Below are 23,080 nucleotides of genomic sequence, written 5' to 3'. Positions count from 1 at the left end.
TCAGGAATGGAGAGTGAGGAGAGAATTGGGAACAGATGATAAGTTCAGCTTGGAACCTGCTGAATTTGAGGTACTATGGGACATCCAGATGGGAAGGTGAGTCTGTTACTCCAGAACTCAGGATAAGTGCCTGGGCTTTTTGGCCCCTCTGCGTGAGGTACTTAAAGCCATGTGAGTAGCAGAGATCTCTTGGGGAGCATCTGTAGAGAGTACGACTTCAATCATTTTACCCAATTCAGCCTTCAAGGTTGTTCTCATGGGGAAGCAGAAGCTGTTTTTTTTTTTTTTTTTAATGTTTCACCAGGGCCAAATTGGGTAGTGAAAATGGCATTAACAGGAAGAATTAGGGAACCTGAGTTGAAGCCCTGCCTCTGCCACTTCACCGCTCTGCAACCCCGAGGACTAACTGAGCCTCTCTCAGCCTCCAGGTCTTTATCCATAGCAGAAGAGTAATAGGGATGTCTGCCTCACGAGGTTATTGAGAAGGTCCAGTGAGAAGACACATGTGAAAAATGCCACATGAAGAGCCATAAAGACACTAGTTTTTGTTTTTTGTTTTTTTTTTTAACCCCAAGAAACCTGGACTGATTTATAGGAATTACAGGGAGGCAGATTTTGACCTGGTGTGAAGAGAGACTGTCTAATGCCTTGAGCTGTTGGATGATGGGAACAGCTTTGGGAGAAGGGCAGCTCTGAGGCCCCGATGACCTCTGAGCTCCCTTTCATGACTCAGATGGTGTTTGACTTACTAGGACATTTCTTTACCCTTTTCCTGAGAAATTTATACTACTTAAATTTTTTTAATTGTAAAAGCAGTAGAGGTGCATGGTTTTTTCTTCCGTTTTAAAGTCTCTTAAAGTCCTGAGCGTTTTTGTTCCTAAGTGGAGTCTTGGTTTATATGCCCCTGATAACCTTGCAGACTGCTTCAGGTCTACCTGCAATGGGCATTTATAGACATTTTTGTCCTGAATGCTCTTTAATGAGGTTTCAGTGGATGCCGAAACATACCTGTGTAGTGCAGTTAGACCTCACTAATACAGACTGGAGGCGGGGGGTGGGATAAGCATTTTGATATCACAACAATTCCAAATGATAGGCTACTTTTAATGATTTTTATTATTAGCAAGCACAAGTGATATTATGAACAGATAACAAAATGTTGCCAAGTAGAAGTTCGATGGCATATGCTCCAGTGAGTAGGTAAAAATCATCCGAAGTCAGCACGCATTATTTATATGCTAACAAATGTTGTCGAAGAGCTTCTGAACAGGTTGTTCTCTGACCTGGGTTAAACATCACTAAGAGCTTATAACTTACTCAGAAACTTGTCATTGCTGTTTTTTTAATAAAGGTAAAATATGCCAGCCAGCCCATGCTTGAATCATCACACATTTAGCAATAGCTCTAATTGAATTATATATTTACATATTTATTGCCAGTCACTAGTATAACACACATTTGCTAAATGGAGCTTTTTTTTTTTTTTTTTTTTTTTTTTTTTTTTTTCTCTCTTTTTTTTTTTTTTTTTTTTGCTGACTTTATCTACACAGAGATTACTTCTTGAAATGAAAGATCTCCACCTATGCTATTTGATGAGGAATTATCTTTATGATAGTTTAGGTGACTTCCTGGCCCTTTAAAAACCGTCATCAAAATAATTGCATCAAATAATAGTCATTTCATACCTAGCAAATATTCTAGCTAGGAAAAACTTACTATAAACCATAAAGATATGAACAACTTTGAAAAGCCAAGAACATAAGAAATGTATTCAGTCCTAATTGTGGGTGGAACATAGTTTCATCTTCTCATTCAGTAGGCCTTCTGTGATCTTTGCCAGGCCCTGGGTCAGCTTTTGTTTTTCCTTTTCCATTGCATTGTAGCTAGGCCAAGGTGTGGTTGAGAGAAGTTTCTGGCTGATATTTTGAAAAAGCAAGTGTTTACATACTCTTGCCTCCCCCACCTCACTCCCTGCTCCTGGTCCTCGTCCACAGGAGCTGGTGGACCAAGAGAAAGGGAATACTCTGCTGTGGTGGCCTGGACTTCAAATGCTGAAATGACAGGGCCAGGTTGGGCAGCAGTAGGGTAGAAGATTCCAGGACAGGGACTATGGTGGGATGGAAGTTGAGAGGAGGGAGAAAGAGCAAGTATCTGTGAATGAGCCAGAGCAGGGAGACAGGGAGTGTTAGGTCACGAGCCACACCACAGAAAGATGGGTCAGAGTTAGGGTAGTAGGGTCCGGGAACAGTGGGGTGTAGTTCAAGTCTAAGCAGTTGGTAAGCCTTGGTCTGACCGCAGAGGGAGGCTGAGCAGCTCAATAACCAGGTCATTCTGTAAAAGTCTTGGAGTTTATGTTCACTTACAACCTCTTGATATCTCTTTATACCAGTAAATTACTCCATACAGCCCACTGCTTGGACATTTCCTAGCAAGTCGTCCACATCGGGTGATGTAGTGCGTTGGAAAGAGCCTTGCTGGGAGGAGATAAAACTCTTGGGTTTGAGTCAGTGCTCTGCCCCTAAATGGCCATAAAACCTTAAGCAAGTCATCTACTCTTTCAGAGCTTCAGTTTCCCGATATATAAAGTGAGGATCGGGGAGATAAAGATGTATCGTTCATCCATCGGTTGAGTTCTAAAGCATAGAAAAGAATTCTGTGGCCTGCGGCATTTGGCTGGTTTGACTCAAGGAAAAGAAATACTCTCAGCACTATGTTTGAGCTGAACTTGTGGAAACCCCAAAAGTCAAAATCAAGCTATAAATGGTCAGATCCTTTCCCCAGTTTGTTTGCCGGAGCCAGAGGTGTAGAAGGCGGTCCATGTTCTCTTGGGCTATTTAACATTCGTGGAAATGGCATGAATGAATAGGGTTGACTAGTTGTGTTCTTCGGCCTGTGTGGATGCAATGGCTCACATACCTGTGTTAAACCAGAGAGCCACTGTGTTCCCGGGACGCTAATGGGGCCGATAGCCTCCTAGTGATGTGCACGCCATCGGCAAGCTAGAGACGTTCAGTCCTTTGCCAGAATCACACATGGCTCATTTGCTGACGGCTGGTAAGATTCAGTGCTTTTTCTGAATGGCCCACCCTGTCGGTCCTGCCGGTGTGAGACAAAAGATATAAGGGCTGCCAGTGGACTTTAAAATGTTAATTTAAAAAATAGCCCTTAATTATAAAAAATGGCCTTAATTATAGTTTACCACAGGCAGGCCATGCATTTCTGAATCGTTTTACAATCGAGGAAATAAGAGAATAGTTGATAAGTGCTGGTGAGTTCTCCATTTGCATGCTGTCCCACACCCAAACTAATACAGCAACACCACAATTTTCAGCCAAATTACAAACACAAGAAATTAGCACAATTTGTTACTTTCCTTTTTAATTGTACTACAAAGAGGAGTATTTCTGTCTTTTGCATTTTTTGACATAAAGGCTTCATTTTAAAAGCAGAAACACTTTAATATAGCTAAATCTATGCCTATAACACATAAAGCTTGTTTTTATTTTCCTTACCAGCCAGCTAAGATTTATACATTAAATTTTCAATTGATGCATCTTAAACATCTTTGTTAAAATACACACTGCTGGCCGAGAATTGTTCAACCCCTAGCACACTTTTGTTTTGCCTGCAAGGAATAAATAGTTAGAATTGTAAATAGGTAAACTCTGTCTTTCTATGTGGTGAGGTCAACAGAACTCATAGTGAACATACAATGCATAGAGAATTAATCATTACTGAGATTCAGGTAAGTGATTTCTTAGGCATTTTAGCTGTCATGCTGTGGAATAATTGTAAACCCACCAGGAAGGAATTGCAAAACACAACCTACTTATCCTTTCCCCAATGGCCACATAGAATTTTTTTCTTTTCCTCAATTTGTGGCAGCTCTCTATTTAATCATTAAAAATAATGTTGTTTTAAGTATTGCTTCTTCAATAACAGTGTTTGACCGAAATTCTACAGAATGGTGACTTTGCCCAAAGTGCAACTTCAATATGCTGGCATGATTTAAGGCAATCAGAACTATTACTAATGGAATGTAGAGCTTTGTAGCAATTTTATTTAAAGTTTTGTTTAAGGTAATATGACATCTGACTAATATAACCATTTGTATCCAGTCCCATCAGTGACAACATAAAATTCTTAAACACCATTTCATATGCATCAACTGCTTTGGTATGAGTATAATTTTGTGATCATGCCTTATTGTACTACTTTATTACTATCATTTAAATATCAGTTACAGCAGCAGCAAATATTCTAGGCATGCCACAGAACCCAAGGTAGTGGGCATGCCATTTTTGCGACTAAATTTTTCTTGCTCCTACATTTTTACATATGCTGTTCCTTTGTTCAAGAATGTCCTTCAAGTCTTAGATTAAAGGCCTTTTTGAGAGGTCACCCTTCTTCCATATGGTATTCTTGATGACTATACCTATTTGTCTCCCTCTTAATATTTATCAGAATGTAAAATGAGATCTGTATCTTTTTTCTTGTTAATTGTCTCTGCTGCTAGACTGTAAGCTATAGAAGAACAGAGACTATGTCTGTCTTTATTTACCTATGTATCCCCTTGCCTAGCAAAGTTAAGTAGGGACTCTAAATATTTTGGGGGGGACTGTAAATATTTTAATGAATAAATGAGACACAGTGGCAAAATTACAAGGAGACAAGGACCCTATATGCTGAGGACTTCCAAATTAATCTTGTGGCTGCATTTGTCCAGCCTAGACCTGTAAGACTTTACACTAATATACCCACATGCTTGCTGGCCATTTCTATCTACCTGGTCCACAGACATCTCAGTCAACATCCCAAACTTTAATTTATCATCTTGTCTCTCAAATCTCATTTTCCTTCTCAGATTCACAGCTTGGATAATGGCACTGCCACGCGTGTTATCCCCCAGATAAACCACTTGTTATTCATTCTCCCCCTCTCCTCCTCAACTCCATCACCCATCTTGTTAATGTGTCCTCCTGAATGCCACTTGGATCTGTCCTCTTCTTTCTATCTTCATTGACATGACTTTGGTTTGGGTCTTTATCATCTCTTATTTAAACTACTGCAAATGCTTTCTAATGCTCTTTCTGCTTCCGTGGTCTTATACCCTAAAGACCACCTCCCTTCCTCCCAGAAGTCAAATACTACTTTCTTTCCCTCTATCCAGAAGTCAGTAAGGACTGACAATGTGCAGAAGCAGCTGGAACCTTACCGAGCAAGAGATATTCAAAGATTGCAGACATATGATTTCTTCAAGATTAATTTCCTTGTTTTTCTGCTACGGATCCAATGGAATAAGCTATTAAAATGCTTTGAGCTTCTGAACGAAAGCACAGAACTGTGCCAGCAGAGCAACATAAAGTTTTCCTTCCTTTATATTTTTCCTCTAGCATCTATCTGTGATGGATGATATGACCATGAATCTTCACTTAAATGTGGCATCCTGAAATACCATAAAATCCCAGAGCATCAAATCTGGACAAAGGCTGTCTGGGTCCTCTGTCTGAGGCTCAGAGAAAGAAAGGGCCTTATTTAAGGTCACCAAGTGAGTTAGCTGCAGAATTAGGACTCAGACCCAGTTCTCTGTATTCCTCGAGTGACCATGAGGCTTCATTTGGGTGTGTTATTAAAACATTTGGCAGCCCTATGACCCACTCCCAGACCACTGTAGTGTGACTTCATCTGTCCTTCATTTTTATTTTATTTTATTTTTTGCTTCTCCTGTACTTGAGTGCTAATCAGTGATCTTAGGAGGAAAGTCTCACCTTAATAATGTGATGTATGTTTCCTTGGCGATTTGTAAAGGGGCACTTTGGGACATTAGATGTTTCTTGGAGCTGCCATTGGGGCCTCTGTGTTTATCAATCCATTGAGTACCAAGTAAACAGGACTGTGGGCTGTGAACCCCATTTTATACTTCATACAAAGTTTTGTTTTCATCTGTTTTATATGGGCTCATACTACTATTGAATTTAAGTGAGTTCATGTTGAAAATTTTTGAAAACTGTGCCTCAGGAATGCATTTAGTGGTTTGCATTTCTATCCCAGTTGGATATTCCAGTTAAACAATATTTCTGTGGTTTTATGTTTATTTTTAATTTTTATCCTTTTCTTTACAGTGATAAATGACAGAAAAAACTCCAGGCCCCCTCATGTGGGTGTAGTAATTTGAATATAGATTGTTCGTAACAGTTAGTGGGCCAGTGGCTGGGGTGTTATGGGTTCTCGGCTGTGTGTTAGTATGGATGAGTCAGGTCTACCATAAATGATGAGTCCTGTCCTCCCTCTCAGACCAGGGACTACATGAGATTGCTCAGTGGAGGTACGTTGTCATTAAGAATCTATTGTCTCTAAACAAACACAAAAAGCTGGGGTAGCTGTACTTAGATCAGACAAAATAGACTTTAAAACAAAGGCTATAACAAGACACAAAGAAGGACCTAGTTATCCCACTTCTGGGTTTTTATCTGAAGAAACCCAAAACACTACTTTGAAAGGACATGTGAATTTGGTATTTATTGCAGCATTATTTACAGTAGCCAAAATATGGAGGCATCCTGGGTGTTCATCAGTGGATGAATAGATAAAGAAGGGGTGATACATATGTACAATGGAATGTTTCTCAGCCATATGAAAGAATAAAATCTTGCCATCTACAACAATATAGATGGACCTAGAGGGTATTATGCCGAGTGGAGTAAGTCAGACAGAGAAAGACAAATATCATGTGTGGAATCTAGAGAACAGGATAAACAAAGAACAGAAACAAGCTCATAGATACAGAGAGCATTTTGACGGTTGTCAGATTGGGGAGTGCAGGGATGGACGAAGCGGGGAGGGGATTAAGAGGTACAAATTGGTAGCTACAAAATAGTCATGGGGATGCAGAGTGTAGCATGGAAGATAAATAGTCAGTGGTATTGTAATAACTGTGTACAGTGTCAGATGGGTCCTGGATTTATTGGGGTGATCACTCCATAAGTTATGTAAATATCTAATCACTGCGTTGTACGCCTGGAACTAATATAATATTGTGTGTCAACGATAATTGAAAAATATATAAAAATTTTAAAAAAGAGAAAAGTTTGATGAAATAGAAAAAAAAAAAGAATCTAGTGTGCCTTCTCCAGCTTCAGTGTTTGATGCTGACCAGTGGTAAGTGAGCAAGGTGGGATGTCTGATTTCTGAGAGCCAGACACTGTGGTCAGGTAGTAAAGCACTGTGTGAATGTCCATGGGAGGGGGCAGCTGTTATTGAAAATTGATGACACATGTCATTGTGAAGTGTTCCAAGGAGTAGTCTCCCAGTTTCTGGCATGGGAGGTGATGGTGGGAGGCACATAGAGGCTTTGAAGGAAGGACAGATGGTATCTCCCTCCTGAATGTTTTCCTTTGGTGCCCACAGATGGTTCATGTACTCTTGATACTTCTTGACATGATGAAAAGGCAAGGCCACCTCTAACTTTGGTGGACCTGGAGTAGGGTCACAAGATGCAGGCTCACCGCCAACTTCCCTTCTCTCCAACATCTTGGCTCTGTCTCTTACCCTAAGGGGCCTTCCACACATGCCTGTAGACAGCAGCCTTGTTCCTCAAAGTATGGACCCCAGACCAGAGCATCAGCATTACGTGAGTGTTTGTTAGAACTGCAGACTCTCAGGGCCCACTCTAGGCCTGCTTATCCATGATCTGGATTTTTAAGATCCCAGGTGGAACACAAGACATTAAAGTTTGAGAAAAGTACTGTTGTAGCCCTCATGTTCAAGCTCCATCATCACTGGATGGAAGGGCAACAGCCGCCCCAGGGCCGCCCTTCATTCACCTCTCAGGCCTAGGGTTCTGCCCACTTGTGGTATGGTTCATCTTTAGGAAGGCAGAACTAGGGAAGAACATTGCACAGGCCATGAAACAAGCTTGGGACACATGGGCAGGGAATTTCCAAGTCTTGGGTATGAGAGTAGCATGCAAGAGGGAAGCATAGACTTTGGGTGGCAAGTCCCCTTGGCCCCATAGACTCCTTGCTCTGTGGGAAGTAGTATGACTAGAGCAGGGCCCAAGCAAGGCCCTGTAAAGTGTCGGCGCTGGGGCAGAGACTTGCTTGCCCCATTCTAAGATTGATACTGTTGAAAGATGCCCTAGTTGTGTATGTGGGTGGGGATTGATTCATGGCTCCTTGAGGTATTAGGCAGCTGCCAGTGCCTTGGTGGCTCTTTGGAGTTGTGGGGAAGTAGCAGTAGTGTGGCCATTACTGCTTTAAGAGAGAATCAAAAGGAACTGCTCTTAAGCAAACTCTTCAGTAACTAAGGAGACCCATTTGTCGACTTATCTATAGAAGATGTACTGTGAAGGTGCCTCTTTTGCTGCCTAATGACAATTCAACTAGATTAGCTGTTGGCCCCCAGCAGAAGACAGTTGGATGTGTGTGTGAAGGGCTTTGAACAGCTTCCTCCAAACCTAGGATGCAGGCAGTTTTTCTCAGTGAATTAAGAGCCATGCCTGGTGTGGTTGGGGTAAGGTAGCCCATGGCGAGGTGAAGTATGCCATTGTGTCCCCCACCACCTGGATGATGCCCTGGTTGTGGGACAGAAATACATCTGAAGTGAAGGCCATTAGATTGCTGCTCAGCAGTCTAACCTCAGCTTCTCCATGTGTAAATTGGATCAAACAGTCTTCTGCCTACCTTACAGAGATATTGTTGGGTGGCTCTCATGAGATAATTAATACAGAAGTGCTTTGTAATCTGGCAAGTGGGGCACAGATGAAGGAACGACGATCTTCCTACCAGTTGCTTTCTTTCCTTTGTGAGTGAGCCTTCAGCCGCACATGAGTTTTGGATTGAGGTTGTCCTCCTTTTAGCAATGCACAAGGCTCCACACAAAGCCAGCCCTGCCCTTCCTCCCCGGCGCCTTCCAGCCTCTTCTATGCAGATCCACTACTGTGATTCATGTTTTTTTATGTTCCACAGGCCAGGAAGGGGGATTTTATATTGGCAAACATTTCCAAAGAGACAAATAATTGCCTCTGGAAAGAGAATTATTTTCTCTTCCAAAAACTCATATTTGCTAGTTTAAATTGATGTGACTTTAGTTTTTGGCTAGCACTCTGCAATATTCTACTGAGCCGTAATTATTCCTTTGGTGTTGCAGGAGTTTGCTGAGAGAAGGGAACTAAATCTAAAAGAGTGAATCCATCTGGTACATATGTTGAAGCTCTCTCTGAGGCCACTGACACTGAAATGTGAATGCTAGAATTTTATCTACTGGTATCATTTAGATATTGATATAATGTGAGCTTGCGCCCTGAGCTGCTGAATCAAAAGCTGAATTCCATTCCCTTACATGGCACTGGATGCCCTGCACAGTGGATTGATGACCTTCTTGGCAGAGCACAATGGTAAGATAGACTCCGCATTCCAGTCCTGCCAGCAGATTGTCAGACTCCTGTTGACCCCGCCCCAGTCAGGGGTAGGGCCTAAAGGTCTGCAGCCAGAAGACTCGGTGACTTCCAGTACCTGAAGCATCAAGAACTAAGCTTGGCAGGATAGTAGAAGTCCCCTTCCTCCACGCCCCCCCACACACATATACCACCAGTAAATGGCACAGAGAATGAGTCTGATACCGCAAGTATTAAGTGCCCCTGGGAAGAGCCCTTGAGTCCCATGGAGGCTCATTACTCTCCAGCCTTCCTTTTTACATCACAGTGTGGGTGATGCTGGGGTATGTTCCGGGAACCCACTAAGACTCTCCTGCTTGGCTGGGCCTCTGACATCCAGCCTAGGCTTTGTAAGGCCTTTCCCTGGGGATGCTGGGCTCCGTTTCTCTACCTGGTTGCCAGCTAGGGTCCAATCCAAATAAAACCTTGAAGAAACATGGCACTGCCACCTGCCTAGTGATCGGTATTGCCCATGCTGCCAGGTCTTTCTTAACCATCGGAAATAGTCAGCTTGCATTTGCCGTGGTTGTTGACCTTTGTAATTTGGATGGCCAGTCAGCTCTCCGAGGACAGCTTTGTGGCCCTCCAAGTTCCTCACTGTGCTTGATCTGTGCTTAGTCTCCTTTTTCTGCTTTCCTGGCATTGAAGTCTTTGGAGTCCCCATTTTCGCTAAAAAAGTTTTGCTGCAAAATATGAGAAATAGTACGCTTTATCCCACAGTTCAGTTACACATCCATGGGAGGCTGTGAGTATCTCACAGTTCACGCAGAGTTGAACCTACTCACAGTTCCTGCCTCCTCTCTCGAGGAAGCATTAACCAAAGAAGCCACAGGGGGATTTATTTGCCAGCCTCCTATGAAATAAAATGCTATGTGGTACCAAACAGCTAAACTTCCCGATTTATGAGCAAAATCTGGCTGCTCTGGCTTTTTGACAATTCTTCCTTTGTAGTCCAGCATGAAATAGACTCCTAGGTTGAATCGTTGTTGGGAGGAATTCGGAGCTGCTGTATGTCATCGATACATGACTGAGGAGAAGCCAACAAAAGGATTACCACCATTTCCCCTACAAGCTGATACGGAAGGTTGTCGATTATTTTTCAGATACCTTCTATTTTCATCATAGGATATTGTGGTCATTAAAGAAGCACTACTGTGTATCTTTTAAAAAATATTCTCCTTTTTGTTTTCTTGATAGTCAGTGTGCCCAAGTCCCCCTTTAGAACCCAAGGGTGGTGTTTCTTTCTTTGCCTATAGAATTCGCCCTTGCCCTTCTGGCAAATGGACTTGAATGTCTACTGCTTCCATCCGCTGGCAGCTGGGTTTACTTAACGGTCTCTGGGAAGGCCAGACAAGTCCAATTATAGAAATCACTGTTGACTCCTGTCACCCCTCTGTCCCTCTCTCCCACACTTCTTTTTCTACCCCTACCTCTTACTGCTTTCCATGTAGGGTTGCAGATATGACTTTTCTTTCAGAATTCCAAGCTTTGGGGTAAAATTATATCTAAAGGGACATAGCAGCAGACTTTTTGGTGATATCTAAAGTAGAGTGGCATTTGATCTATACAGTAACCAGCTCTCTATCCTACGTAGGTTATCTACATTACATCTAATTTAAAAGTTCTTAATGACATCTATTGTGCTTAAGCCCTCAAACCAATTTATGGGGGACATGGTACAGCCATCGTAGCATTTCTTCCCTGCAGGTGTAGTGAATGTTGCTGTTTGGTCTTTGAGTTGACTCCTGGACTACCCTTCAGTGTTGTCGTGGGTCACCCAGACTTCTGGGCCACCCTTTTGTGTTGAGGGAGATGGTAGGTTCTGTTTCCACTTACTCTGCACTCATTTCAACACAATGAGCATCAAAGATCCATTACTTAAGAACCATGGCTATGTTCTCCTGCCACAGTTCTGATCTCTCAGTGCCCAGGCAAGAAACAAAATCCTATCCAGAGAACAGGCTCAGAACACATGAAGGGCCGGAAGCACGTGCTGTGCTTTCGTTTTCGATCTGGAAGACTTCTATGAGCCCCAGTGTGCCTTCTGGCCACTCTGAAGTAGTACCTTAAGAATGGACGTTTTTTCTTTCTTTATTTAAAGATAGGATCTGAGATTATCTCAGTTTAGTTATTTACTTTATTTACTTATTTATTTTGGGTCTTTTGTTTATATATGTAAGCCTTGATATTGGCCATTTTGAAGCATCCATACGTGGAGTAGTATGCTTCAGTTGGCCCATTTGTTACTTGAAGAAATCAGCAAATGCTTCATGGTGCCTCTTAAACCTTATTTAACGCATATTTATTGAATTCTTATGGGCCCGGTGATGTGCTGGGTTCTGGGAATACACAGATGAGAAAGGCACAGCCCCTGCTTTCGGGTTGTTTCACCGTCTAGTGGGAAAGAGACACATCGAATAACTGTAGCACTAAGAGCTGGGTAGAAAACTGCAAGTCAGGGCACTGGCATGAGCAGAAGCTGAGAGCAGAGAAATACAGGGTTTGTTCAAGAAATCACTAGTAATGTAGTATAGTGGAGCGTGGTGTGGATGCTGGCAGGAAGCTGTTGGAGAAAAGACCAGAAGGTAGATTTGGATCAGATTTTTGAAGAATTGAGATTTTTAGCTTTTAGAAGATGATGTTGATATCCCTTGAAATCAAGATGATGGATCCAAGGTAACAATTTTGGTGACAGTCTTAGAACTTCAGTTTAGCAGGAGGTGGAAAAGAAAGCAATCTGAGCTGAAACGGTGGTCCTCAGCCCTGACTGTATGAGTCAGGGGTTAGAGCATCCAGTATGGCTTGGAGCTAGAGCTCTGCATCAGTGTGAGATGTATGGAATGTGTCTTTACCTTAGGGCAGGGAGAGAGGATTTGGTTTGGAGGAAGGAAGGATAACAGAGCTGGATAGTTTTGCACCTGCTCCCCAGTCAGAAATGTATAGTTTGGTTTCATTATTTTCTTAAGATATTGTCATGTCCCAGAACATACAGAGGTCCATATTTAAAAGTAAATGTGGATACGTCACATCCATTCAGATATAAAAGACCAATTTGATTCATTTTTGTGATTCCACTTCACAAGTAGCCATGATCAACTGACTAGGCTCGCAAGAGCAGCCGAAGATTGAGCCATTAAGGAATGCATTGGGCAAATGTAGGTTTACCCTCTGGTCCAAGGCCACGAATGCTCTTTTTATTCCCAGCACACCATCTTCTAAATGGGTGCCATGTGATAGCAGGGAGCATGGTTGTACTGATGTGGCAGTAGGTATCACAGCTTTCCCTAGAGTTTTCTTCTCCTGCTGTTTTGGTGGCACTCTTCTGGTTAACAAAATGGGCTTCATCATGGGCCATTATTCGTGTTGCTTCATCTCTATATTACTTTGCTGTGAGATACATGAGCCCTTCCTAGGCTGCTCGCTCAGGCTTGTGCTCTCCCCTCCTCTCTCATTCGTTATTGGCGTATAGGAGGTATTGCACGTTTAAAGAAGCACAGCACAAATTCCTCCAAACATGAGCAGACAAAGTCTCTAAGGAAGAAAAATCCCTGGAAAGAGGTGTCAAGGTCCATTTGAGCAGGCGTCCTATTGTGACAGAGTTGCTCCCAAGGAGCCCTTTCTTCTGCTCAGCCCTTGGAGGAAGGCACACTTTCTTGAATTTAGCATGGTTTTATAATACAATTTCCAAGTCCTTCTGACAGGCTAGTTCTAAGTATTCCTGATTACTTAGTATAAAAATTCTATTCATTCCTCCATCTCTAATGTTTGTTTGTTTTAACGCTGCTGCTTTTGGAATTATGATCCTGGAGGTACAAGTCCTACAAAATGTCTAGAGTCAGTGTTTAATCTGGAGGGGCCTGTCTCAAGGATCAGGTGGTAATTGCATTTCTCTATTAAGAAACAGCGTAGGCTAGACTCTTTTCTTTATTAGGGATCTTGAGGACTGGAGAGGACAGGCATACCACAACTCTGCTGCTACCAGTATCTTGTTCCTTATATTGGATTGCCATGAGAATATGCAGATATAGAATGGTTTAAAGTTATTTTTCTCAATGTAGTAGTACAAAAAATATTTAAATGAGGCTTATAACGATACCGACAACAAAAACAATCGGGCCAGCACTGCTAAGCCTCCATTGGAACAGCCACTTTTTAACTGTTAGCTGTTGCTATTGCTATTTACCTTCATATTTTATATGTTTATACTGCTATCGCTTGATTCATTATTTTAGATGTTGTTTGTTGACTTCTTATGATGGTGGATGAGAATCGGTCTCACAGACCGTTATCAGTCAAGCTTGGCTAGTTTATGCTGCAAACCACTCCTAATTACCAGTAGCTTTACGCAACAGAAGTTTATTTCTTGCTGATGCTACGTGTTCAGCATAGGTGAGCAGGGGACTTCTGGCTCATGCTGGTCCTCCAGGCTGATGGAAGCTCCATCTCTACACCTGATTCTGTGATCTCTGCAATTGTGGCAAGTGATAGGGTGTTTGCACACTGGCTCTCAAAGCTTCTGCCAAGTAATGATACAGGTCAGTTTTACTCACATTTTATTAATGAAAGCAAACATGGCCATACTTAATCTGAAAGGAGGCCAGGAATTGCAGTCCTACCGTACACCTGAAAGGAGATGCCCTAGAATATCTGGGAACACCCCTAATGACTGCCACATAACCGCCTCCATCATCCCTCCCTTGTTGCCCTAACATAAGTAAATCACATATTTTTTTTTCAAAATCAGTATTTAATGTTTATATTATTATAGCTTTACAAATACTGTCCACTGCCCAGACGATGCATTATGCTTACACGTTCTTGTTAAAATAATATTTTGCTTTCCCCAGTGTCAGTAATTTTTATATACATATGGTTTTCTTCTATTCTTACACCTCTCTGTTTTCTCTGGGCTCCCTTTTCCAGTTTGTTTGATTCAGCCTCTCTCATATTAGAGGCTTCCCTCAAATGTCTTTTGCTCCTTGGCTATCTATTCATATTTAAGAGTAGAACCCTCAAAAGCCGATTGGAAGTGTTGGATGGAAAGGCAGAGCTTGTCAACTAGTGGGCCTTACTGTGGAGTGGTTGGGCAGCCTTTGTTGGAGGGCATCCAAATGCCAGTATATAGAGAAATTTCCTCTAGTGACCTTCACTTATTCAAAGATAGACTCCTTTACTCTGCCTGCAGGTATTTGGGGGTTGGGAGTAGTAGACTGGCTGGTTCTTGGCCATTCCATATATAGACTTTCACTTAATCCCTCTATTTTCTGTCATCTTCCTCACACCACCCTCTATTATGCCTGATGTTCTCAGTGTCCTGAGTGTGTCTGATCCAGTGTCTTCAGAGAATACATCTCTTGTTTCCTGGGAGCAAAAGGAGTAGACCGAACAATTACCTGGCTAGCTGCATGAGATGAAGGAAACGTGGGAGCTTGCTCTTCCATAGATATTCACTTCCTTTTTTCCTGTATCCTAACTCTAACGTTTGCGGTCCTCGGTATTTCTAAGTCCTAAGCCTTCCCAGGATTCTTTGGGAGCTAATTGGCTCACTTTTCATTGCCCCTTTTTTCTACAGGCATTTATGTTATAGCTTCCTTCATTCTTCTAAATTGATACACATTTCTCCATTCACCTTCTCATCTTCAAAAAATTTGTCAACAGTTCTCATCCACTAAGGTCTACTTTCCTATCTTTTTAGTCTGTATGGACTTATACCTCTCTCTCTTCTCTCTTTTTTCTCTCGTTCTTTTTGTTTTGTCTTAATTCCTTTACTGTTGTTTTAATGTGGTGTCAGGAGAGAAATAATTACATGTGGTCATTCTGCCATATTTAACCAGAAGTCAGGCTGTGGAAGGATTTTTAAAATGTAGTTTTCTTTACCTCATGTTAAACTAAACATGGCCTTAAAATATGCCCTTGATCTTCTAAATAAAAATAGCTTAGTACTTGGATAGGTGGCATGCTTTCACTACCAAATTTTAAAGTCAAACTTGAATGTTGATGGAAATTAAAATGTGTTTAGCACTTTCTGACACTGAGCATAGTAAATAATGAATCAATCAATAAAAAAAGGGGGAAGATGCTATAATGGATATTCTCAGTTTCCCACTTCAGATCTTCTCTTTTCCCATTTTTACCGTGTTCCGGGCCCCTGGAGACTGACTTCTACAGACTGCATCACCCAGGCTCCCTTGTCCTCTGGCTTCCAGTGGGTTTGGCCACTGGGAGGTATTGGTGGAAGAAGGAGGAAGATCAGAGAGTTGGGAGGAAAGAGAGGTCTGGGTATTTATTTCTCTAGCTTCCTCTCAGCCAGGTCACATTTGACTATGATTGTGTTCTCCTTCTTTGTGCCACACTTTCTGTTGGCTTGTCCCTTTCTGATAGCCTCAGCTTTTACCAGGTTCTGCTCTCCTCACTACTTCGGGTCTAAGGATGCTAACAGCTTCTCCCTGTTGCACTGTCCCTTATTGGTACCCTTCACCCTGCCCACACCTTCAGTTGTACCTTTGGAATGTGCTCTGTTTCCTGCCAGGACCCTGGCTGCTACAAATGCTATAGTAGAGTTATTTCATCACCATCTGGGTACTTTTGGACAAAGTGCTTCACTCGATGGGCCAGAGTTTCTATATCTGAAAAGTGCTGAGGTGGCAAAGGGTGGTCTCGTCTCTTGTCTGAGAGCCCCTTCCATTTCTGCCATCTGCACTTCTAGATGATAAGGCAGTGGTCAGTTGCCAGCTCTAGCTCTGGTTCTCTCCTTCTGACTCTGTGGACCACTGTGGATAATTCTGAGTGGTGGACCATCATACATTTTTTTTCTTCCTTTATGAGGCAATTTGCTAGAGCAAAAAGAGTACAGACTTTGGAATCAGACCAGAGTTCAAATTCAGGCTCTGCCACTTTCTTACTGAGTAAACTTGAGTACATGAGTAAACCTCTCTAAGTCTCAGGTTCTTCATCTTAAGATCAGAGTATATGATGGATAGTATTAGCTACCTACTCAATAGCCAATTCCTTCTTCTTTGCTAAAAGAATACTGGCTTTCATTAGGTATGGAGTTGAACTTTAGGTGTTTTGATACTTGTACCTTGTGGCAGACATTGCTCGTGTTTCCTGACATCTGCTTTTCTCCTCTGGGAACATGAAAGACTAACTTCCAAGCCTTCTTATAGTTAGGTGTGGCTGTGTCATCAAGTCTGGTCAATGAGCTGAGAGAAAATTGCCTGTGTCACTTCTGCGCTGGAGCCTTCATCAGTCGGGGCCCCTGAGCAACTGTGTGGAGCATAGACTTTCATCAACTTTGCCGTGAACATGTACCATGAGTGAGAAGTAAACTGTTGTAGTGTTCAGCCAATAGTGTTTTTAATTGATTTTTCAATTATAGTTGACATAACAGTAATTTCAATTACTGTTAGTTTCAGATGTACAACAAACGATTAGACACTTATATAACTTATGAGGTGATCACCTTGATAAGTCTAGTACCCATCTGATGCCAAGCCAATGGAGTTTCGAAGTTAATTTGTCTGTTAATCCACAGCTGAAAGCATCCCTGTGGGCATAGATGTGATTTCCCTTGAAGGACTGTATGGAGCAGACTTTCTTGATTTGATTCCTAGCTCTGTTATTTATTAACTTGTATGACCTTGGTCAAGTTACTTAACTTTTCTGTGTCTTGGTTTCCTCGTCTGTAGTGCAAGGTTAATAATGCCTCTTCTCTCATGGAGTCTGAACGACTATTGAAGTTAATATATGTGAAGCTCTTAGAACAGGGCCTGGCAGGCGTGCACTTACGTGCTGTTCAGTGTTTGTTTTCAAAGAGAATGTATTTGAGAGTGTCCTGCACAGTGCGTGGCTCTCATCAACACTGTTGCTGGTGTCTTTATTGCTGTTGTAAGGATTAAAATGATCCATGTAAAGTCTTGGCACATAGTGGGCATTTAATATGAGCTTCTGATTATTTGGCAGTTGTGCTTTTGTACTTACGTCTGGATAGATGCCCCTCATCTGTTAGTTCTCTTAGAAGGATACAAGCATTGCTCTTTAAGACTTCCTTTACAACGTTGCAGGTAGCTAAGTGTTTAGATTTCAAAGGACATTTGTGAATATCAAGTAAAGAAGACATTGAAATGGCAGCAAAGCCTTTACTAAGCAGAGAAGGTACTAATTGGAAGGGATGCTATCCATAAGTAGGCAAAATGACCCACAGAGAAGCTACACTCATGAGAATCCAGTTTTGGATAATCACTATTCAACCGCATTTGTCATTTAGAGTCCTTAAACACTGTCTCTCCATGCTCTTCATTTTGCAGATGAGGGAACGTAAGCCCAGAGAGTGGGAGGGGCTGGTGTGGGATAACACAGTCAACGGCATAGGCAGGACTAGAGCCAGGTTTCTTGACTCCAAGTTCACTGCTAGGTAGAAAAAGCCAGGTTTGGTCTTTTAACATTTGTACCATTTGGAAACATGCTGAGCAGCCAAAACCCTGGACTTGATGAGAAAATTGAAGTAATTCTGCTTTCCACTCTGCCCTTTGCACAGCTAGCTCATCATCTGTTTTGTTGGTACTGGTTAGCTCATGCCTTTGAATATATCAGAAGTGGCTTGATTTTCTCTACTTTGATACATCGGTTTCTTCATCGGCTGCAGGAGTGTCCTGTGCATTCTGGCTTTTGGATGGGCTGCCCAGAATCACCACGGACTTTGCTTCTTAGCCAACTAGAGGAAGGCAGACATGAAAGAGGTCTGCCAGTGTGTTTCCTTTGTGTGAGTTTCCTTGGACACAAACACAGGAGGGAAGTTTATATGGAGCAGCTAGTCTCCCCCCATTTTGTATTTTGCTGAGGCAGGTAGTTGAACTTTTTGAGGAAATCTGGGTTTTCTCTGTCTCGGGAAATTACTGATAACATCAGAGCCAGAAGGAGGTGAGTAAAATGGAAAAGAAAATTCATAAGAGTCACGCCAAGATTCAGATTTCTAACCCCACCCAGTTCTTCCCCAGTTCTCCTTTCAGCTGTGACTTGCTTCCCAGGAAGGAGAAAACAATAGTCTACTGATTGAATTTCTGTCTAAACTTCAGGCAATTAAAGGTGAGGGAAGTAAAACCTAGTTACATTTAGAATCAGAGTCCATCCATCTCCACTGGGAGGCATAGTCTGTGTGTCGTTTGCAAGAGGGGTCTGGTTCTGAAGCCAAACTTGGAAGTGCATTCATTGTGATAATTATTCTCTTGCTTAAAGTTTCTAGCTGGTCTTTCCAGGAAAGTGCAGAGGTCTTATAATGAAGAGAAGAAAAAACATTCTAATTGTAACTTGGCTGGGCCCGTATCATGAGAACTGGAAAAACCTGAGATCTTGGGATAAAGGGAAAGCCACTGAACAGCTGGGATTTATGGTAGGGAACATGGGGTAAAGACTCAGTGGTTCCTTTCTGACACGCCTACCACCCGGAGAAATTAGGTGTCTACTCTGCTCAGTTTCCAAGAGCAGGTACCATGTTATTTAGAAAAGTATACTCACCTCTCCAGAGTTAATAAAGGGTCCCAGGCCACCTGGAAAAAAATGACTAGAAAGCCTAACTGGCACTTGCAAGTCATCTTTGTCTTTCTCTGCTAGCCCTTCCTCCTATTCTTCTCTCTAGCGCTCATTCCTTTAGTCAGTGAATACGTACTAGAGGTCAAATTAGCTATGTGCGTGACACAGTGCCAGCACCTCGAGTATAATGGTGACTAAAACAGTGTTCTCGTTAAGTTTTGCTATGTAATAAACCACCCTCAGAACTTACTGGTTTGATGCAACACCATTTTACAATATTCTGTAATTCAGGAATCCAGGCAGCGCTCAGCTAGTGACTCTCATTACCAACAGAAATCATTCAGAGAGATTCAGCTGGAGGATGGACTGGTCTGGTGAACCCAGCACATGGGCTTCCACTGCACAGGATACGATTTCTAGATCCCACGTTCTAAGAACAAAAAGTGCATTGTCTTTGGAATCAGACATAACTGGTCTTGAAGGGACTCTTGTACTTTCTAGTTTTATCCCTCTGAGCCTTATTTTGTCATCTATAAAAATGGGGATAACAATCATGACCTGATAGAGTCGTTTTAAGTGCAGTGCCTACCAAGAAATTGCTGAGAAAATGGTAGTTCCCAGCATGTTCCATCACAGTGTATTGACTTTTGTATTCAAAGCACACAGTACTGATGCCTTTCCCTTTACTGTCATTTACTTTAGGGTGTTTTCCTAGATGGTGATCGTGATTTGCTTCTAGAGCTGATCTTGACCACACTGTTACTGGAGCTTCTGGACTCTGGTCACATGCCATGTCTCTGTCACTCAGAGGAGATTGTCATCATATAGGTTGTAAGTAGCTATCACGATTTAAATGCCCGTTGTTACAATAGAGTTTTAGAAAAAGTTATCAGAACTTTTGCAAGAACATATGCTTAATGTGCACTAAGGGACCCAATTAGCAGAGCAGCCTATATTAGTCAGGGCTCTCCAGAGAAACCGAGCCAATAGGAGAAGTTCCATGATCTGCCATCTGCAAGCTGGAGACCTGGTAATGCCAGTGGTGTAGTCTGAGGGCCTGAGAACCAGGAGCTCCAAAGGCAGGAGAAGATTGACATCCCTGCTCCGTCACACAGAGGGAGATCAAATTCAACCCTCCTCAGCCTTTTCGTTCTATTCAGTGGTTTAGATGACCCCACCCATATTGGGGTGGGCCATCTGCTTTACTCTGTGAATTCAAATACTAATCTCTTCCAGAAACACCCTCACAGACACACCCAGAAATAATGTTTAATCCCATATCTGGTCATCTGATGGCCCAGTCAAGTTGACACATAAAATTAACCATCACACTGCCAGAAAACCCAGTTTGTTCTCTGTCTCTTAGTCAGTGAATACGTACTAGAGATCAAATTAGCTATGTGCTAATTTGCTATCTTCTGTCCAGCCAGGTATTTTCAGTTGCACCTATAGTCATCCAGATCAGCCTTGCTTGGAATTAATGGGCAGCAAAGTAGAATGAGAATTCATATAGATACCTGCAATTTGGGCAGCACTACCCTCAGGGTCAGGGTCAACATCAACGTGCCTTGCTTTGTTTGCTTAAGTTGGGACAGCCATGCTGGTCTTCTGGCCCCTGAGTATCTTGTGCTGTTCCTTCAACATTTTCACTATTCACAGTTGCTGACTTGTCTGCTTTTTATATGATTTTTTTTTGTATAATAAGATATACGTGATAAAATGCAAATAAAATAAGTATTCAGTGAAATGTAAGCCTCCCCTCTCCTAGACGATCCTGTGTTCCCTAGTTCCCTCCTCCAGAGGCAACTGCTACAGCCATCTTCCCGGGGACCCCCCCCAGAGTGAGTCTGTACACACATCAGCATAAATGGAGACATTTGCCTGGTCTCAGGGCTTCCCCGCTAGCTTTGCCCACCAGTTTGCGTGACCTTTTGTTTTCTGTTCATTTCTCTGGAACCAGCCCTCTCCACTACCCTGTTTTAGCTTCATCGCTCTCTACTTCTCACCTGCTCTCAGCCTGCTGCCCTGACCTGGTAAGACCCTAATCTGGAACAGGAAGATGTAGAATTCATCATTTAGAAAGATGAAAGCATTTCTAGTTTCTATTTCCATTCTATATTGTCTAACCGTGCAAAATCAAATTACTCCTGTTCGTCTGCTACTGACTCCCTGTGTTCCATGAGCAAGCCATTTGCATTTTTCTTTACAACAACATCTTTTTCTTCAGGATGCTGTGGCAACTAATGTTTTAAAATTCTCAGAAAAAGTCATAATAATAAAACCTTTCCATTCTAAGCATCTAAAAATCGAATTGAGACCAAAGCAGAGAGAAGTATTATTAAAGAAGCTAAATAGTTTACAAACTCAGCAGTGCCACATTGAAGATTAAATCTAAAAGACTGGAATTCATTTAGGGCACATTTGCATTCTATGTCTGCAGATGTGGCCACATACACAGTTCACCAAATGCATCACCACAGAATAAGATGTGTTGAGGTATTTAGAAAATGGTAGCATCACACAGATAAAGGAGCAACTCTTTCTATCTGAGGAGGTGATAAAAACCTACAGAACCTTGTGCTGGACTCTGGAGGCCAAATGGGAAGTTTTCAGGGGGACAAAAGGGGTACGGGCTCTCTAAGCAGTGGGGAAAATAGCCGAATTGCAAGTGTGCCCTGGGGTATTCTGGCAATGGTGAGCAGTCTATTTTGACTAAAGCTAATAGTGTGTAGCTGGAAAGATGGGCTAAAAACAGGCTTCGAAAGACATATTCCATGCTAAGAATTTTTTTTTTTCTATGAAATGATAGGAGGGCCCTGGAGAGTTTTAAGAATGAAAGTGATATTACTAACTTTTTATTTTAGATTCTTTTGGCAGCAAGTTGGAAATTGGATGGAGGGAGAGAGATAGAAGCTGGGATACCAGTCATCAAATGTTTCATTAGTCCCAAGTGAGAAAGAATGGAGCCTTGAACTAGGTCAGGGACAGTGGGGATAGAGAGCAGGGGTAAATTTAGATGACCTGTCTGACTTCTGACTATTTGGGGTAGGTGTGAAGGGCAAGAGGAGGAAATGAAAGGATGGCGGAGAGGGAGCGGGACTGGAAATGAGCCTGTCAAATTTAAGAGAGTTGGAAAGGGACTGAAAGATCAGCTAGCCTAAGCTAAGTACCTTTGGTTGCATCGCTACGGGTAGTAGTCTAGCCTCTTCCTTGAATACCTTCAGTGACAGAGTGCTCTTTGTATCTCAAGACAGCTTACTTCATCTTCAGGTTGCTCCATTAGAAAGTTCTTCAGGCTGCACCAAAATCCATCACTAGTATCTTCTGCTCCTTGGTCCTAGATTAAACTCCTTTGGGCCACTCAGGCCAGGTCAAATCTTTTGCCAGTGTGAAAGCTCTTCACATGCTTAAAAGCAGCTTTCATATGCTGCTGTATCTTCTCTTGTCTAGAGTAAGTGTTTAAAGTTCCTTCAGCTAGTCATCAGATGACATTGTTTTCCACCCACAAAAGGCACAAAAGGCTTCCTGTGGAGTAAATTGTGTCAATTTCTTGTGACTTTTTATGGGTCTAGATAAGCTCTGGACTGGTGAAGTTATGAAAGGAACCTCAAATTAAAAGTGACTTGGACCCCAATAAACTTAATTTAAAAAATTAAATTGATTTTTTTAAAGTGACTTGGTAAGGAAAGCGTATGGAAGTATTTGAGAATGAGGTAATAATAAAGGCCAGTCTAGTAACACAATTTTAGAAGTTTAAGCCTTGAATCAGTTAGGGCTGGTAGTGATACCATTAACACGGCTATCACCATGATCTGCAGAGTGAAAATGTTAGGAAACCACAGGCTCTGGGGTAGGAGAGGCCTTTCAAAATCAGCTGGTCCAGCTCCATCATTTTACAGATGGGAAGATTGAGGTTCGACGAGGCAAGAGACATGCCCAGTGTCCCACAGCTAGTAAGTGGCAGAGCAAAGACCAACCTAGGTCTTCTGATTCCTTAACTTGGGACACAAGCAAGAGCCAGCTAATAAAGGACACCCTTTTACCACCTTCTTTCTAATTACTGTCAACAATGTATATTTCACTCTGAAATATATTTCAAATAATATGGAATTATATGAG

The 23,080-nt window shown here is 42.1% G+C and overlaps 1 long non-coding RNA gene across 5 annotated transcripts in view; it reads left to right on the top strand.

Moving 5' to 3' along the window:
- Positions 1-23,080, top strand: part of LOC107196234 — a 107,609-nt gene that overhangs the window by 27,187 nt on the left and 57,342 nt on the right. For 4 of the 5 annotated variants that reach the window (XR_001517611.2, XR_003048432.1, XR_003048430.1 and 1 more), the window contains exon 4: positions 19,664-19,792. The exons of the other annotated variant lie outside the window; for it this stretch is intronic. This is a non-coding gene — a long non-coding RNA (uncharacterized LOC107196234). The remainder of the gene's footprint in view (positions 1-19,663; positions 19,793-23,080) is intronic. 5 annotated transcript variants of the gene reach the window in all.

Source organism: Pteropus alecto, unplaced genomic scaffold (assembly GCF_000325575.1).
Source record: "Pteropus alecto unplaced genomic scaffold, ASM32557v1 scaffold341, whole genome shotgun sequence".
Classification (NCBI taxonomy): Eukaryota; Metazoa; Chordata; class Mammalia; order Chiroptera; family Pteropodidae; genus Pteropus; species Pteropus alecto.
Note: the sequence above shows the minus strand (reverse complement) of the source record. Positions and strands in the feature narration are given on the sequence as shown.